We start from the raw sequence: 18,316 nt of genomic DNA on the forward strand, positions 1-18,316 counted from the left end.
GAATGTGTTTTATGAATATGGTTTATGAATATGAATATTAAATTAAAATGAGTCAAGAAATATAATTTGGTAGAATGTTCTTGTATACACTATCAAGTAGGAATATTTTACAGCCTTTAAGTAGGTATTGTCCCTTAGAAATAAACTGTATATAATCATGCTGTTAAGTAGGCAATATTAAATTAGATTGTTAAGATATGCAATTCAGTTCTTGGAATACATGTCCAATTGCCCAGAAAAAGTGCAAAAAATGACTTGCCTTAATTGCTTTTCTTTCATTTTTTTTTGGTAAACCCAAGTCAGGGTGTTGGTTTGGTGTAAGAAGCTGCTCATTTTTGTAACAAAGTAATCTCACCAATTTGCAAATTATACTAATACTGCCTTGCAAGGTCTACCAATAACAGCTTCAGTCCAAACCTCAGGACCAATATGGATAACTCAGGATCCAAACATTACTCACAGGAACCAATGAACAGATTCTTTTTTTCTTCCCCATTGTAAGTAAGACTAGGCTTTGAAGGGGCATCTATCTTTAGAGAATATAAGCACTCTGAGTGTACCACTTGACACACAGCATTTATAGGGCTAAAGAGTAAAAGTAGCAACCCTACTCTCTCAACTTTGAAAAAGATGTTGAAATTTGGAACTACAGGATGAGACCTCATCACATTTGATTGGCAGTGAAGATTATGGTTCAGTGGGGAGTTAACAACAGACAGTGGATACTAGCATTTAATTAACTAAATAAGAGCTACAAAAAAAAAGTGATATTTGATTCTGTAAGTTTGAAGTGAAAAAAACAATGCTTGTTGAAGTTAAAGCATTGAAGTTACACATTTTTTGTGCAAAACCCAGGATTAGCTAAAAACAGTTTACTTTTAGCCTAAAATTCTAAGAAAACCCTCAATACCAAGTAGAAATATATTAGAATAAAGAAACGTTAAAAAGAATAATGCAAAATATGATGAACAATTACACCTTCTAAATCAAGGTTGTATCTATTATCAATATTCTGTTGTAGATAAAATGTACTCTTTCTTAAAGGGATGACAGAATTTTTACAATTTAGCTACAATACAAGTTTTTTTGCACTCAGTGTGGACTTTAAATACATCACTCATCCATGGCCTTCCTGTGCCATTTTTCTAAGATCTTGACCATATGATGCTGTTCAAAGGGCCAACATCTACAATGTTGAGATCTGCCAAAGAGCAAATCAACCTTTATAATTAAAGTTGACAAGCTGACAAGAAAAATGAGTGTGTACTTGTATATATATATGAATTTTTATGTCACATTGCAGTCTGTACACTTGTTTGGTTTTTGTCAATAGCTGAGGGCTCATTTCTCTGTACCAGAAGCATGTTACATTCCAAGGCCTTCAGACAGCTCCCCTTCGCCCTAGTGAGTCCGTTGATTAATTTTGGATACTCTTTTTAATTAACACCCCAGAGGAGGTCTAGATTATCTAGCCTATAGTCCATGAAAAACAAATGAATCTGAAGAATAATGACCCAGGGAGACAGGCACACTCTCTCCAAATAATGTTATAAGAACATTGAGTCTCTCACAAGTCAAAATCGTGTCAGGCAATGCCTAGGGAGGACATAGGCCTTTAATCGGGGCAAAATAGAGATTTGTATTAGTCTAATTTAATTTTCTTTTTGACAAGGAGAGGAGTGATAGATGCCCCTTGACAGATGAAACATGGCTCCCCAAAGCAGTCATGGTTGCCATTGGCCTTGATTAGTAACTGGTCCCATTTTGACCTCCAGGAAGATGAGTTGATGAGTGACAGAAAAGAGCAGAGCAATTAAAACAGTAGGACGAAGTAGAAAACTAGCTAATTGTACCCAAACCTGTAAAACCTAATCATAGAACCAAGAAATGTGATGCTCACGGCGGTTTCATAAGTATGTCTAAAGACATTAATCCTTTACAAGTGAGGATTACAACTGAACAACTCTGACAATACGAGCTCCAGAAAGAAAATTTGAATTCATACCTTTAAAGGAAACCTTTTCTGGGCTTCCCTGGTGGCGCAGTGGTTGAGGGTCCGCCTGCCGATGCAGGGGACACAGGTTCATGCCCCAGTCCGGGAAGATCCCACATGCCGCGGAGCGGCTGGGCTCGTGAGCCACGGCCGCTGAGCCTGCGCGTCCGAAGCCTGTGCCCTGCAATAGAAGAGGCCACAACAGTGAGAGGCCCGCGTACCGCAAAAAAAAAAAAAAAAAAAAAAAAAAAAAAAAAAACGTTTCTGGCGAGCAATTTTGAGAATTGTTTGCTAAAACATCTGTTGCATCTGTCAGAAATGATAGGACGTTCAGCCCTCAATAATTTCCAGACTGCAAAAAGAATAGGTGAAAAAAAATTTTATCATGACTTTACAAGCAAAAAAACTTTTTTAAGAAATCAAACTAATCTTGAAACCTAGGGAAAAAAATCTCAGATTAATCTATTAATTACAGCTTTCACTGTATTTCATTCTAGACCACTTGACTTTGCATAGCGTAGTCAAGGAGCGTTTTCGAAGCTGAGTCATCTAATCGCTACTGTTGTGCTAGTTGTATTCAGCCTTGAACAGCTCCACATTTAGAAAAGCATATGCCATACTATCTGTTCTTCTTCGAGGAGAAAAAGAAATCTTCCAGTCGATACTATGTATTCCATTTTTACCCTTACTAACAAAATGCTGAAATTGTTTCTTCCTCATCATTTGGATGTTTAAAACCTCTAACCTGCAAAAGCCTGAAGCTGGGGCGAAGTGAGAGTAGCATTGACATATACATACTACCAAATGTAAAATAGATAGCTAGTGGGAAGCAGCAGTATAGCACAGGGAGATCAGCTCCGTGCTTTGCAATGTCCTAGAGGGGTGGGATAGGGAGGGTGGGAGGGAGGCTCAAGAGGGAGGGGATATGGAGACATGTATATGCATATGGCTGATTCGCTTTGTTGTGCAACAGAAACTAACACGGTATTGTGAAGCAATTATACTCCAATAAAGATCTATTAAAAAAAAAGAAAAGCCTGCTAAGTAGTCTATTTTTAACACGTTGCTGTGACGAAATGTGGATGCACTTGATTGAATTTCTTAGCCTAAAATAAGAAAGAATGGCCATAACTTAAAGTAACAGTTAAGCAGGTTACCATTTCAAGGCAGCTAGTCTTAAAAGAAGAAGAAAAGTAATTGTAAATAGTTATTCTTCAATGTGAAATATGAATGCCTACTTTCACAGTATATATTCATTCAGTCCGTCATTCAGGCAGCAAGCATTTATTTAGTGCCTTCTATGGATCAAATGCTGTAAAAAGTGCTGTGCTTACAAAGTGAATATAAATAACTCCCAAAATGGCTCCAAATTCCCACCTCCCTGTATGCTGGACACCCCCTTTGCAATTTGATCTCCCCACTCTTCTTATAAAAAGATGGAGTCTATTTCTCTACCCCTTAAATCTGGGATTGACTATAAAACGTACTGTAGCCAACGGGCCATTGGAAAACATGAAACAAACAGCTTTGAAAAGCACTTTCCCACCGGTACTAGGAAAGGGAAAGCCTGGAACACCAAAACTTTCGGTGATGACAGAGGAAAGAATTAAGTAAAAGAGACTGAGACATGGAGATGTCAATCATACTATTGTATTAATAAATTTACATTAATATGAAAAAATCTGGTATCAATATATTAGTCTTATGAATATTATTATGACTATAAAGATTTATAATTGAATTATTATTAATAAAATTATTAACAAATATACTAGAATTTACTAATCCAAATTTTTAATTACCTTCCAAGTTTTTAGCTTTGAGATATATACTTATACTTCTATATTACTACCACAAGTTATTTTGAAAATATTTTTGATAATGTCCTATTCATTGTATAGTCTACATAAGGAAATCTATCACATTATTAAATCTATTGGTTTGGACAGAAATTGTATTATCCAAATTTATCTCTCCCCCATCTAAAGGATTGCACATTTTCAAAAAATAAATATAGTTATCAAAGAATGTGCTATTTTTGAAAATACAGATCTATCTCAACTTACAATTGGGTTACATCCTGATAAATCTAACACAAATTGAAAATAGCATGAATCCCAATACGTTTAATACACCTAACCTACCAAACATCATAGCTTACCCTAGGTTATCTTAAACATGCCCAGAAAACTTACATTAGCCTACAGTTGCACCAAACTGTTTAACACAAAGGTTAGTTTATAATAAAGTGTTGGCTGTCTCGGGTAATTTATTAAATACTGTAATGGAAGTGAAAACCAGAATGGTTGTATGGGTACAGAATGGTGGTAAGTGTATCAGTTGTTTACCCTCAGGATCACGTGGCCACCTGGGAGCTGTGCACTGCCTCTTCCCAGCATCACAAGAGAGGATAGTACCACATATGGCTAGCCTGGGCAAAGACCAAAAGCCAAAATTTGAAGCACGCTTTCTGCTGAATGCCTATCGCTTTTGCACCATCATAAAGTGGAAAAAATATAAGTTGAACCATCATAAGTCAGTGGCGATCAGTATTCAAAGTACTGTGTTATAACTTGAGAATTTACTTTCTAAGAATATTTAGTAAATATGGTGGAAGTCATTATATAGTTGAGAAAAAAGATAGCCAATAATAGGATAGCCTAACAACAAAAAAAGACAAAATCGATCCCTACCACACAACCTATATAAAAGTCAATTCCAGTTAAACTGTAGTTCTCAACATAAAAATAAGACAATAAATCTTCTGGGAAGTGGCATAGGAGAATATCTCTAAAACTTTGGGTAGGAAAATTATTCTTAAATGAGACACAAAAAGCAATAAGAAAATAAAAACAAATAAATAAATTTATTTGTAAAAAAGTTATAAAAAATAAACCATAAATGAAATGATTTATAAATTAACTACATTAAAATTAAAACTTATTTTTATCAAAGACATTGTAAGTTTGAATTAAAAAAACCCACTGATTGGAAGTCTCATGTTCAAAATATACATGAAGAACTTCTATAATAAAAAAGGAGTGAAGACCCAGTAGAAAATAGATGAGAGGCTGGAAGAGGAAGAGTATATCCAAAGAATAGGGACTTTCCAGCAGCCAATCAATATTAGTAGTCAGAAAATGCAAATTAAACCATAATGAGATCCCACTAAAGATCCACCACAGTGGTTAAAATGAAAAATACTGAACTATTAAAATACGAGAGAAGAACTTCCTGTTTCACCTACAATATGTAAAGAACTTGAAATTCATTACTTCATCCTTACAACAAGAAAAAGCTAGAAAAAACTGAAAATCAGGAACTTTTCTTGGACCCATCAGGGAACTGAGTTTGCAAGTGAAACTGACACCACAGAATGTATAGAGTCAGGTGCATCCAGGAAGATAAAGTACTTGAGATTTGCTTACCTGCAACAGAAGCTACACAATGCCGTATAACTAATAGAAACATTTAAATAGTTATTTTGACCAAAATTTGGAAGCTGAGTGAGACCTATTATGAAAGTCATAGGGGGCTCCCACACTTTCACTAGCTTTCCCTCCAGAAACCCTATTAGGTTAGCACAGGAATACAAGAAAGTTCCCCAGTGGCCCCTGTAACGGAAGGGAAGAATGGCCTTTGTGAAAACCTCTGACTCTTCTCCCTAATGAAGACCTAGTTGGGACCTCCCTGGTGGCACAGTGGATAAGACTCCACGCTCCCAAAGTAGGGGGCCCAGGTTCGATTCCTAGTCAGGGAACTAGATCCCACATGCATGCCACAACTAAGGAGCTGGCCTGCAGCAGCTAAGGCCTGGCACAACCTAATTAATTAATTATTAATTAGTTAATTGTTATAAAAGAGCTAGTCCCTTGGGAGAAGAACTTCACCAATTCAATTCTGGGTGAAGAGGAACTCTGCCCTGCTCCATCTTAATGCCATGGCTAGTAAGGAGCTAGGAGGCATGAGGGAAAAACTCTAACACTGGAGTAGGGATAGCAGTAGTCCTGAAAGCCAACCATCCAAAGCACCAGTACACTAAGAAAGTGAGGCTTAATCGGAATATCAGAGAATATCTCCCTTCCCTGCACACCCCAGTCACACTGACAAGCCTCCAGTAACAACAGGAAATTACAGCTGAAAGAGCTGGGAGACTAAGATCCTCTCTGAGAAGTAGTATAAAGGCAAACCACAAAGCCAAGATGGGAAGGCAAAGCAAATCCACCAGAGGACTTTGAACACTTTGGTATCTATAGCTAAACCATACTCATTTTATAGCTGAATTAAGATAAACTCTAACACTAAAGTTCTATTGCCTTAGGACCTATTACCTGATATATGCCTATCTTTCAAGAAAAAAATGCAAAAGCCATGACAAAAGTATATATATATGTACTGTAAAGAGATGAAGCAATCATCACACCAGATATATATATACGACTAAGATGCTGGAATTTAAAATAACTATGGTTATTATGTTAAAGAATTTAATGGAGAAAGTAGACATGAAATGCCAAATGGATAATGTCAGCAGATATAAAAACTATTAAAAAGAAGCAAAAAGAAATGCAATATTGACATCAATAAAAATAGCAGAGGGAGGACATTCAAAATCCTCTCTTCCATAAAAGCAGCAAGAACAATGACCAAAATTGTCAGTTTCAACTTTTTCAGGACTTGCAGCAAATCCATAAGAACCAAACAAAAATAGTAAAATAGCACGCATAAATTCTAACCTGTTGGCAATTTTATTAAATGTAAATTAATTAAATATTCCAATCAAAAGGCAGAGATTGACAGAATGTATTAAAAAATAGAAACCATGATTCAATCATGCTATCTATAAAAATGCCTTAGTTTTTAAAACAGAAATAGATTAAAAGAAAAAGGATTTCTTAAAAAGTACAATGCAAATAGTAATCAAAAGACAGCATTAATGCTATACTAATATCAGGCAAAATAAACTTTATGAAAAAATTAATAGATATAAAGAAGGATATTTTATAATGATAACAAGTTTAATCAAGAAGATATAATGATCAGGGCTTCCCTGGTGACGCAGTGGTTGAGAGTTCGCCTGCCGAGGCAGGGGACATGGGTTCATGCCCTGGTCTGGGAAGATCCCACATGCCGTGGAGCAGCTGGGCCCGTGAGCCATGGCCGCTGAGCCTGCGCGTCCAGAGCCTGTGCTCCACAACGGGAGAAGCCACAACAGTGAGAGGCCCATGTACCGCAAAAAAAAAAAAAAAAAAAAAAAAAAAAAAAAGAAGATATAACAATCATAAGAATGTATGTATTAATATCTAACAATAGAGCCCCAAAATACATGAAGCAAAAACTGACAGAACTGAAGGCAGAAATACGCAATTTAACAATAGTTAGAGACTTCAATACCCAATTTTCAGTAGTGGAAAAACAAACTAGATAGAAGACCAACTAGTTAATGGAAGACTGAAGCAACACTATAAAACAACTAGAAACACATCTATAGGACACTCTCAAACAAAAGCAGAATACACATTGTTCTCAAGTGCACATCAAACATTCTCCAGGGTACTGCCTATTTGAAGCTATAAAACCAGACTTAATACATTTAAGAGATTGAAATCACACAAAATATGTCTCTGACCATAGTGGAATGAAATTATAAATCAAAAACAGAAAAGAATTTTGAGAAAGTCACAAATATGTGGAAATTAAGCAATACACCTCGAAGTAACCAACGGGATCAAAGAAGAAAACATAAGGATAATTAGAAAATACTCTAAGATGAATAAAAATAAAAACATAACACATAAAACTTCTATGATAAATGGACTGAGAGACAGGAAAGAAATACACGTACCTGGGAAATTTAAAGTAGTACAGTTTGGCTGAGGTGTACAATGCATAATAGGATTCAGAGGAGAAAGGAAAGGTGAGTTGGGAGAATAACCCCCAGAGGAAGAGTGGCTTCATAAAAAATAAACATTAAGGTTTTGTACCTGATCCAGGAAGCATTCTGGAACTATTTTGATTTTTAAGCAAGGAAGTAAAACTTAGGATTTTAGCCAAGATGATCTAGCATGGCGGGAAATTCCTAAACAGACACGGTTTCTCCTGGAGACCCATCCTTCTTTCATTCCCTTCTAGTCCTTTTCTGTTTTCACTGGTTTTCACCCAGTGCCCATACTCAGTGTGACCCAGTGAACCTGTCTCCTCCATACTAGCTAGAAGAGGCAGAGTTCCTTACCAACTTTTCAAATTTTCTCCAGCAAAAATGCCCTATCCTGTGTTCCTTTCCCTGGGAATTCCATGCCTCGTTAACGACTAATGAAGTAGAGGTAACAGATTAATGAAATAAACACATTCAACACAGAAGTATTCACTGAATACCTAGAACGTGCCATATAGTTAAGTCAGCACTGACAGCCAATGTTGTCTTGTACACCAGTATATACATAATGTTTGCAAAACAGTATCTCATTTATCACATTTTTTGAAATGCATTTTCTATTCCCATTTCATTGGTAAAGAAATAAAAATGTAGACAAGTTCGGGAATTTGCCAGAGATGACAAAGGCAGAAATGGAGGTTCCTTGATATAAAGTCAGATTTCCTGAGAAAACAATCCTGGATTTACTCAAGAAATTACCACAATCAAAAAAGTCCTCAGAGTTAAATTAATGTTGAAAATTAGGGGCTGTTGACCCTGATAATGTATAAGAGAAATACCTAAGAAAGATATTTAAACTAACGAAATATGGTCTTGTTAAATGTTATGTGAATAAAACAATCCATGCCTTAAGTATGTATGTATAAGAAAGAAAGAGGGGGAGAGAGGGAGGGGAAAAGGGAGTGGGGGAGAGAAGGAAGGAAGGGAGGAAGAAGGAAAGGAAAGAGGGAAGGAGGGAGGGAGGAAGGAAGGAAGAAAAAAACCTGAAAGAGTATAAAAGTGACCTGATCATCATAGAAGTGTCTTTTCCTACTTGAAGGTGAGTAAACATGGTCATTTCTCTACAGACAGAATCTGAAAATTCCCTACAAACACTGCAGACAGATTTTTTTTAAAAAATCAGGTAAACGAAAGTTAGGCTAGACAGCAGAAACCACAGCCAAGTCCATGCCATCGTAGCAATCTGGTTAGAATGTTGTCAATGCCTGAGATTCACGGCTGTAGAACAGGACACCAGTACTATGAATATCTTTTAAACTGTCTCCATACCCTCGGGTCAGTGTCTGAAATTTCACCTCTGTGGAAGGAGGTTTGGCTAAGCTTGGGTCACATGCCTTTGTCCTGCCTGGGCTGTCAGGGGCTGGGAAGGTGGGCATCTCCCTGGTTTATCCTGCAGTGAAGCAGGCACTAGATCCCACCATCACTGCCTATAATTGGGGTTTGTGTGTTGAGTGCCTACAAGGATGAAAATACGTGCACAAAATACTTCTTTTGTGGCCTAATAGCCACGTTCTTCTTCCGTTAGTAAGACTTCCAAATAAAAGGATACCCACTCAAGAGTGTAAAACTGTCCCTTGCAGAAGTGGAAGTACACTCAACCTTCATCTTATTAAGCTGGAATCACATCCCGGAATTCTGTAATATTTGAACAAAATTTAATAATTTAACTACTGCCAACACACCCAAGTTTTATTTATATATATACACATAATTTATATATAATATGTAATAATGTATTATAGAATATATAATAATATGTATTTGTTATTTAATATATTTAAATATACTATGACATAATGATATATGTAATATGTGTGTAATTCATATACACATGTATATCTACATATGCAGAGAGAGAGAGAGAGAGGACATACAGATAAACACTAAACTCTTTGTTTCCCAGATGGTAATGGTTGGTACATACGACTTCCTTCTTTCACTACCAACCTCATTTTGTCTTTAACCAACACAGCATCTGGTTAGAGTTCTTCACCCCACTGGGGTCTTCCAGTTTCATGTTGGAGGCATGTGACTCCTTGGTGGTGTCTTTGCTGTAGGATCACAATCCTCTTCCATTCACTTCCTCTCTGAATAATGCCAGCACAGAAGGAGCCCCAGGAGCTCACCTATGCTCCATCCCCAGGACTTGCTACCCCACAGCAGGGCAGCAGCCCCAGGTCCTCATTGATTGTCCAGGTCTCCATAGCTCCCGTCTGCACCATAATGGACAAGTGGGCAGACACTGCTGTGGAAGGAGGCTGTCTGACACCCACGGTTGGGCTAACACGTCCTCTGATACCGAGGAGAGTTTTTTTTGCAGTGGGAGCCTGATTAGCATTCACATCAGGCACAGATATTCTCACATCTGGAGTCTGTTCCTAGCTTTCTATCCGCATACCTGTTCATTGTCAATTCACAACTATTGCTCATTTCGGATCCCTGACCATCCAGCCAAACAATCTGCCCCATTTTATAAGTTAGCATCAATCCATATTTCAGCTCTCTCCTTGCCGTGTAAGACAAACTATTGGAAGTTCTGCCCGTGGGGAGGATTTTCATTCTGCTTTTTTTTTTTTTCACGTATGAACGGGGTTTTAACACCCATAAACCCTCTTCCCAGTGTAGATAGCCACCTGTAACTCAGATTCTACTTTTTTCATTCTCACTGTAGGGGACTCCTGATGAGTGTAGAGGCGCATCAGAGGAGGGTGGCAAGGGAGGGCACGATCGGAGCTTGACCGCTGGCTCATGCCTCCTTCATGTGCCTGGCTGTCTCCAGCCTGTGCCCTCATAGCACACCTCCTCCGCTTGATGATTCAGTGCTCCTGGACATGCCAGAGCTTATGTCAACAGGAATCAAGCTAACACCCAGTTCTTCATGGGAAGCACGGTTGGCATGGCTACCTGGAGCCCCAGGGTCATTTTCCACCCGGGAAGAGTAACAAACCAAGAACCATTTCTAAGAAGGAGGCTGCTAACTCAACACCTTGGGATGTTCACTGTGAATCTACGTGGCAAAATCTCCACACAGCATCCAGAGATGCAACATAAGCTTTATCATCTAACGAATTTGCAGACAGAAGAAATTATGCATCATGTGTTCAACTTGAATAGACTTAGAGGGTTCAGACCTTATTCTGACGTGGCAATTTAGGCTAGGGAAGATTTCATTCAATTTGCTACTACAAAACATTCCCAGCTGAGGTGTTTCGGCACTTGCTGCCGTTAGAACAAAATATTTAAACTGACATGATGCTAAAGGTCACTTCCTTATCAGAGACCACTCCCCAGTTTTCAAATATGGCTTCCCACTAAATTATAGCAGTCTCCTCATTGAAAGTTACATGTGAGCAGAACAAAAATTAATTTTGGTTCATTTGCCTACTGTGGGCTAATTTCAGATTCTTTCAGAAAAGACCAATAAATTGCTCAGGGAAGACAAGAGTAAAGATTATTTTATATACTGAATGTGAAGGGAATCAATTTCCAGACATATAATCCTGTAAAACAAAGTGTGTTGATTTCAGTTTGGGGATGAGTGTTTAATAAGATTGTTCAAGAACCCCATGCCCCTAAAAGGTTAAGAATCATTGATGTGAAGAATATCTGTTAGTAGATTTTTCACACATTTTAAGCAACAGCATCTGCCACAGCTTCTCACCTCACAGTTTTTATTATTTTTAATTATATTTTCTGAATGTTTATATGTTGTTCTTATCTCACTTATAAATACAGTTAACTTGTCTTAAAAAAAGGGAAAACTTCAAAGTCAAATAGAACATTTTACTACATAAATTAAGGATTAAAGAGACAAATGATAACATGATAAAGTGATAATTGCAAGTTCAGTTTTGATCAAAAGAACATATTTTGTTTGTCTTTTACTTGGCATAAATTTAGCAATTTTTCATACGCCAGTTACATTGATATTTTTCTAGGAAATAGTCATTGTTAAGTGTGATCACAACAAAAGACTTTAGAGCATTTAGTAACACCGATTTCATGATGTTAACTGTAATTCTTACTAATGCAGATGAAAACGGACTTTGTTTCACATCAATTCACTACATTCAAGCTAAAGTGGGTTTTGGTTTGGTCTCCAGTTAACTAAAGTCCCAGCCAGCAGAGATGCTGATGCTAAATGCTTTGGGATGACTTCAAGGGGATGTATCTCCATTGACTGCTGCAGGTTCCAGGCAACACTGTCGCTGATGAGGACCTAGAAAAGTTCCTGGGGCTTGAAAAGACAGAATAGTTTTTTTTTATGCTGAGTGAAAGTTAGTTTGGGGGAGGTTTTTGCTTGTTTGTTTTTGTAATGGACTTTCTGCTGAAATTATACGTAATCCCTAAGCAGTAACCTCATTCAGAGACCTTATGAGGGTTAACTATTCCTGAGTGATTCATTAAAGAAACACAAAAAAGCAGACCTCTCCCACCCCACCACCACCTAGGCTGGGACACCCTTGAAATCTACAACCTTTGAATGCCTCTTTATTCTTGACCTATATCTTTCCATCATTACAGATACTGGATGGTAGTGACCAGATGCAAAGTGGTACTTTCTAACAAGAATTTGGGTAAGCATGTATCTTTACTGTACTGTACTGTACTTCCTTTCTCTTACACACACACACACACACACACACACACACACACACACACTTACACATCTTAATATATGATATGCAGCCTCAGCTGCAGTAGAATATTAAACCATGTTTTCTGTCAATGTGATATAAAGAAACAAGAGACCTCATGTAATTTGGATTTTTCCAGGTATCTAATTTCAATCTAATGTAGTGTTGTGAAACTAAGCCAGTAAATCTATATGGCTGGTCCATTTGGGGACTTGGTCTGCTATCTTCAGTCTGTGACAATTTCTGGTTTCCATTCCTTGTCCAGGGATGATAACAGTGTGATTTACAGGTATAACTAACAAATGAGATCAATTAAAATGTCTACAAGTGGCACCTGTCTGAGTATAGGGTTGCACTAAATGATTCCCACAGCTTCGTTTCCTGTCGCCCTACCATCTGCAAGCCCTCTCCACATGCAAAGTAACAATGAAGGGTTGTTTCCTAATGGGCATAGACTGAGAAAGCAGACCTTATTCTATGGCCTGGCTATATGATTATTATCACAAATGGGAAACAACAGGTGTATTTTTCAACTCCATTTACACAAACGATCCCTGTGTTTCATAGCATTCATTAATATAGCTTCTTGAATTGCCCAATTTGTTACAAATTTGTACTGTCAGCGGCCTTTGTGATTGAATTGAATTCATAATGAAATTGAAGCTACCTTTCATTTGTGTACATTATTGAATACTTTGATCATTACAAGACAAATTTGATACTTTTCAAAGTACTTAGGTCATGGAGAAGGGGAAAATGGTTACTTCTGGATAAAAGTAACAATTGGATAAGACATGCCAGAGCATTTTTACATTTATTCTACTAAAGCTTTGTAAAAAAATAAATAAGTAACGGACACTTGGGCAAAATGTATGATCACAAAGCATTATTTTAAGTAGTATGTAGAAATTATGGTGCAGGTATATTTTTGTCTTTAGGTTTGAATACAGTTAAAATGTTGAGTTGAACTTTGTAAACATGCCTTTCAGTTTTGTTCTTATTTTGGGGCAACATGAGGTAGGTTGTATAATCAAAGGTGAATATTTCTGTTCCATGATATATTTAAGTCACAAATTGTATTTATGAAATAAATTGATATTATTAGTATACTTGAAACTACAACTTAATGGAATTCTCAAAAGCTAGCCAGAGTCTCCATTTCTAAGTGACATAAATCTCAAAATTAGAATATACCAGAGAGTGTGAGTAGAGATTTTTGCCTACTGAATAATTTGCAATTCTCTACCTCAAATATCTAAGCCTCATATGAGTCAGATGGCCACACGTACCAGTTTGCATGGGAAGGTCCATGGTTAATGCCTATTCCCCATGCATATTTTAAAATAGGCTCCTTTTATCCTCACAAGTGGGTTTGAACAAGCAATCATCCAGACATCCAACTTGTAAGTCTAACAAAATAACACTATTCAAGCTAGTTACGTCTTATTTAAGAAAAATAAGATCGCAGTTATAAAAATCTAATTAAAGCCACTCATTCAAATAAGCCACAGTTAGATACAAGTGATTTCCTTTTTCTATAAGGCAGCCAGAGCACCCTCAGTTGTGTAGACTGTGGCTTCAGAGATGCTAAGTGTGATATGATTCTTACGTGTTAATGTTCAACTGGTTTTGTCCTTTAAAAATAGTCACACAGAATTGCCATTTAATTATCATCAGTCCCCACATACAGTACTACACCATATCTTATTCAGCAACAAAGACTAAAATACACTGGGAGGAAATCTAATTATACCTTATTTCTCATACCATTTCTCTGCTATAGGTTGCAGACAGTAGGATTCAAACTACAGAATCAAAGCTACTCTAATCATTTCTAGCATGAAGAGTGGAATCAACAAAGTTTATATTACAAAGAAAGAAAATGCTCACACATTTAACTTTTTAAAAACATAGGCCACTGAGAAGATGGTAATAAAACCTGTAGGAAATGGTGCTCATTGGGGGGCAGTACCATGCATTTAAAATTTATTGTATTTATATCTAGATAGATAGATAGATACAGAGATAGATAGATATAGAGATATGTATCTACATATAAGAGAGAGATATATTTTAATTATTCTCATAAAAATAATATTGCTGAAATTGCTCGAAGCTTCCAGAAACTTCTTAGCTAATAGTGTGCTGGAACAGATAGAATTTGAGAAATAATAGAGCTCAATCTCTTCCAATAAGTCCTCCTGAAACTTAGATTCAGGGAGAGAGACTAAATTACTCAAGGTCATAGAGGAAGATAGTTTTAGAGTTAGGGTTCTAGCTATCTCTGCCCTCCCTCCCTTCCTCCCTCCCTTCCTTACTTCTTTATTTTTTAGTATCTTTCTTAGGCAGCCTGGCACCACAGCCCTCCCTGCTGCCCTCGGAGAATTCAAGGGGCACAGCTGTGCCTCATGTTCATGGACAGAGATGCCATTTGCTCATGTGACCTGATCTAGTTCACACCAAAGTTCTTCACTCCGTGTCTGATGAATTTAGAAGTTTAGAGATACCTTCATAGCTGATAAGTGTCTGCTAGAGCTGGAGGTCTTGACATCACACAGTGATTCATCCACATTCCTAACATCCACATTTCACAAGCCTTCAGGAAGCGTTCACAGGATACCGCGAGGATCACTGTTCGGTAGAGTGAGCAGTGACCTAGTTAAGTAATTGCAATGAAATACCAGATACTAGGCTGGGATGACTGCATGTGCTATCATTGTTCTGAATACAAATTTTTGCCACTACACTTGTTGCAATGGGCTAAGATTTGTGTTTATTCTCCACCCTGTCCTCTCCAGCTAGACCTTGAGCACGTTGAGTATTGCGTCAATGTTTTTTTTTTTTAATGTCAATTCTCATCTGCAGTACCAAGCTTTCACCCTTTAATAAGTGATATCTAACGGATGAAAAGATGGATGGATGGAAGGAAGGATGGATGGATGGTTGGATGGATGGACGGACAGGCATTCAATGGGTCTAAGACAGGCAATTTGATAAATAGTATTTTAGGAAGAATAAATTTAAGAAAGGTGGAAAAACTCAGATTTATTGAAAACTAGTATGAACTGGGGTGAGCTTTTGTAGAGCAAGTGATGCTGAGAAGGACATATCACTGAGGACTTTGGATGATCAACTAAGGAAATATTTCTTTTAACGTTTTGGCCATGCTGCACAGCATGTGGGATCTTAGTTCCCTGACCAGGGATGGAACCCATTCTCCCTGCAGGGAAGCATGGAGTCTTAACCACTGGACCACCAGGGAATTCCCCTAAGGAAATATTTCTAATGAAAGAATTTAAAGTTCTTAATAAGGGGAGGGAAGAGACTTGATTTGCATATTTTTCAGGTAGCTGATCTAGCAAGTGGGTACAGAATAATTATCTTTGTCTCCAGGTTTTTTTTTTTTTTTTTTCTTTTTGCGGTATGTGGGCCTCTCACTGTTGTGGCCTCTCCCGTTGCGGAGCACAGGCTCCGGATGCGCAGGCCCAGCGGCCATGGCTCACGGGCCCAGCCGCTCTGCGGCATATGGGATCCTCCCAGACCGGGGCACGAACCCGTATCCCCTGCATCGGCAGGCGGACTCTCAACCACTGCGCCACCAGGGAGGCCCTCCAGGTTTATTTAAATGTGGGAAAAGTAAAGTATAAATGATATTCTCTAGAGGTGTAAATATTATATAAGCAATTCTGTGAAAAATGAACCCAAGCCAACCAACCAGAAGATTCTTGTCTTGTGTCAATCAGCCATCTGCATGCCCATCAAACCTAAACACCAGCTGTGGTAAGCTCGGGCCTGGATTCAGAGTTTAGAAAAATTCACAATCTAGGCCTACTCATTCAGCTCACCAAGCATGGCAGCCCAGGATTTGGAAAACTTTCAGGGACCTTTTCATCCCCTGAGACCTATGATCTCAGGCCTCAGTCCTTATCACCTTCTACCAAGGAAAAGGAGAAGTCAAAGTCAGAGATAATAGTAAGAATAATAATAGCTCATCATAGTCATGAACAAAACAAAATTCATCATTTTTTTTCTTTTTTGCAATAGACTAGCAATTAAGATTGGCCATATGATGAGTATTAAGGAATAAGAAATAGTGTTCTAACAAGGGATCCCAGTGCAGGCCATCTGCAGGGGTTAGTTAGAGCTACAGCACATAGGGAAACCACTCTTTCCTCTTGTGTTTTTGAATCCAAGTGATTAATGTTGTGTGTTCTTCTATTCGGGCACTGTGTTTAAAAGCATTGTTTACCATCACCTTGTAATCAGAGTGCCTCAGCAACCTCCTATTACCCTTGAAAACAGTGTGGCTGCAATTTAGACCTGAAAGAAATAGGTCTTGGATGGGTCCTTTGAAGCTTAAAGCTACTCTGAAGTCCTGCTATCTCCATTTGTAATTTGTTTTCAAGAACAGCGATTTACATTTCAGTTGGATTACACCTTTTAATGCATCATAGAGGTAAAGTGGCCACAGCGCAAACAGTTAGCTCTGCCACATTTCAAACGATGCATTTGAGCCACTGTAGAGAGGGTTACAGTTACAATTAAAACCCCAAGTGGGACAGTTCTTTTCAGGATGTGGCACTAACCATTTGTGGGTGATAGAGACATTACTGCTGTCCACACTGTTATTTTAAAGTGGCATGAAAACAAGTGAAAATGAGGGCTCCTGGGAATATTATCTCACAAAAATTAAGTAAAAATAAGGTTCTTGTGGGGCTGCTTCACATTTTCTATGAGCGTACAACTTCTGTTGGTAAATAGATTCTACTAAAAGACCAAATTGAGCCAAAATGAGATTGCAGGGCAAAAGTAATATCAATATTATGATGAATTATTATTTTCAACAAGTGCTTATTTATAAAGATATTTATTAAATGCATTCATATTCACTTCATTCTATAATTGAGATCATTTTTTAATTTTCAGCTGTATTGAGGCATCAACTACATATAATAAACCCATCCACATTTGGTGAATTTTGGCAGTTGCTTGCAGTCACGTAACCACCACTACAATGAAGACATAAAGTTGTTCCATGGCCACTGAAGAGTTTCCTCGTGGCCTTTTTAATCCATTCTTTCCCCTGACCACACAGCCACCATTGATCTGCTTTATGTCTCTATAATTTTGCCTTTCCTAGAATTTCACATAAATGGAATTATATAGTGTTGTTAGGACCCAACCAATCCTAACCCCCAGTGATGATAGTATTAGGAGTTGGGGCCTTTCAGATGTGCATGCATCATGAGGGTGGAGCCTTCACGAATGAGATTAGTGACCTTATATAAGAGATCCCACAGGGCTTCCTAGCCCCTTCTACCATGTTAGGACACAGCAAAAGTGGGAAGTCTGCATCCCAGAAGAGGGCCTTCACTGTAACCCAACCAGGCTGGCACCTGATCTTGGACTTCCAGTCCCCAAAACTGTATGAAATAAATTTCTGTTGTTTATAAGCCACCCAGTTGGTTGTATTTTGTTATAGCAGCTTAAACAGGCTAAGACAAGTATGTAGTCTTAGTTTTACATTTTTCACTTCGCACATTATTTTTGAGATCCAGCCTTGTTGTTGCATGTATTAATGTTTGTTATTATTTTTATTGTTGAGTAGTAAAGCACTATTGATGAACATTTTGAGTTGTTAGGGGTTATTATGAGTATTGCCATTACTGACATTGTATAGAAGTATTCAGTACTTATGTGGACATGTGCTTTCATTTGTCTCGGGTAGATGTCTGGAAGTAGGATTGCCGG

At 37.8% G+C, this 18,316-nt stretch overlaps 1 protein-coding gene across 1 annotated transcript in view; it reads right to left on the reverse strand.

Moving 5' to 3' along the window:
* Positions 1–2,098: 2,098 nt before the first annotated feature.
* TMEM182 (transmembrane protein 182) overlaps positions 2,099–18,316 on the reverse strand; it is a 291,206-nt gene continuing 274,988 nt past the window's right edge. The window contains exon 6 of the mRNA XM_060117795.1: positions 2,099–2,174. The gene's annotated coding sequence lies outside the window, so the exon portion shown is untranslated. The remainder of the gene's footprint in view (positions 2,175–18,316) is intronic.

Source organism: Mesoplodon densirostris, chromosome 14 (genome assembly GCF_025265405.1).
Source record: "Mesoplodon densirostris isolate mMesDen1 chromosome 14, mMesDen1 primary haplotype, whole genome shotgun sequence".
NCBI classification, from domain to species: Eukaryota; Metazoa; Chordata; class Mammalia; order Artiodactyla; family Ziphiidae; genus Mesoplodon; species Mesoplodon densirostris.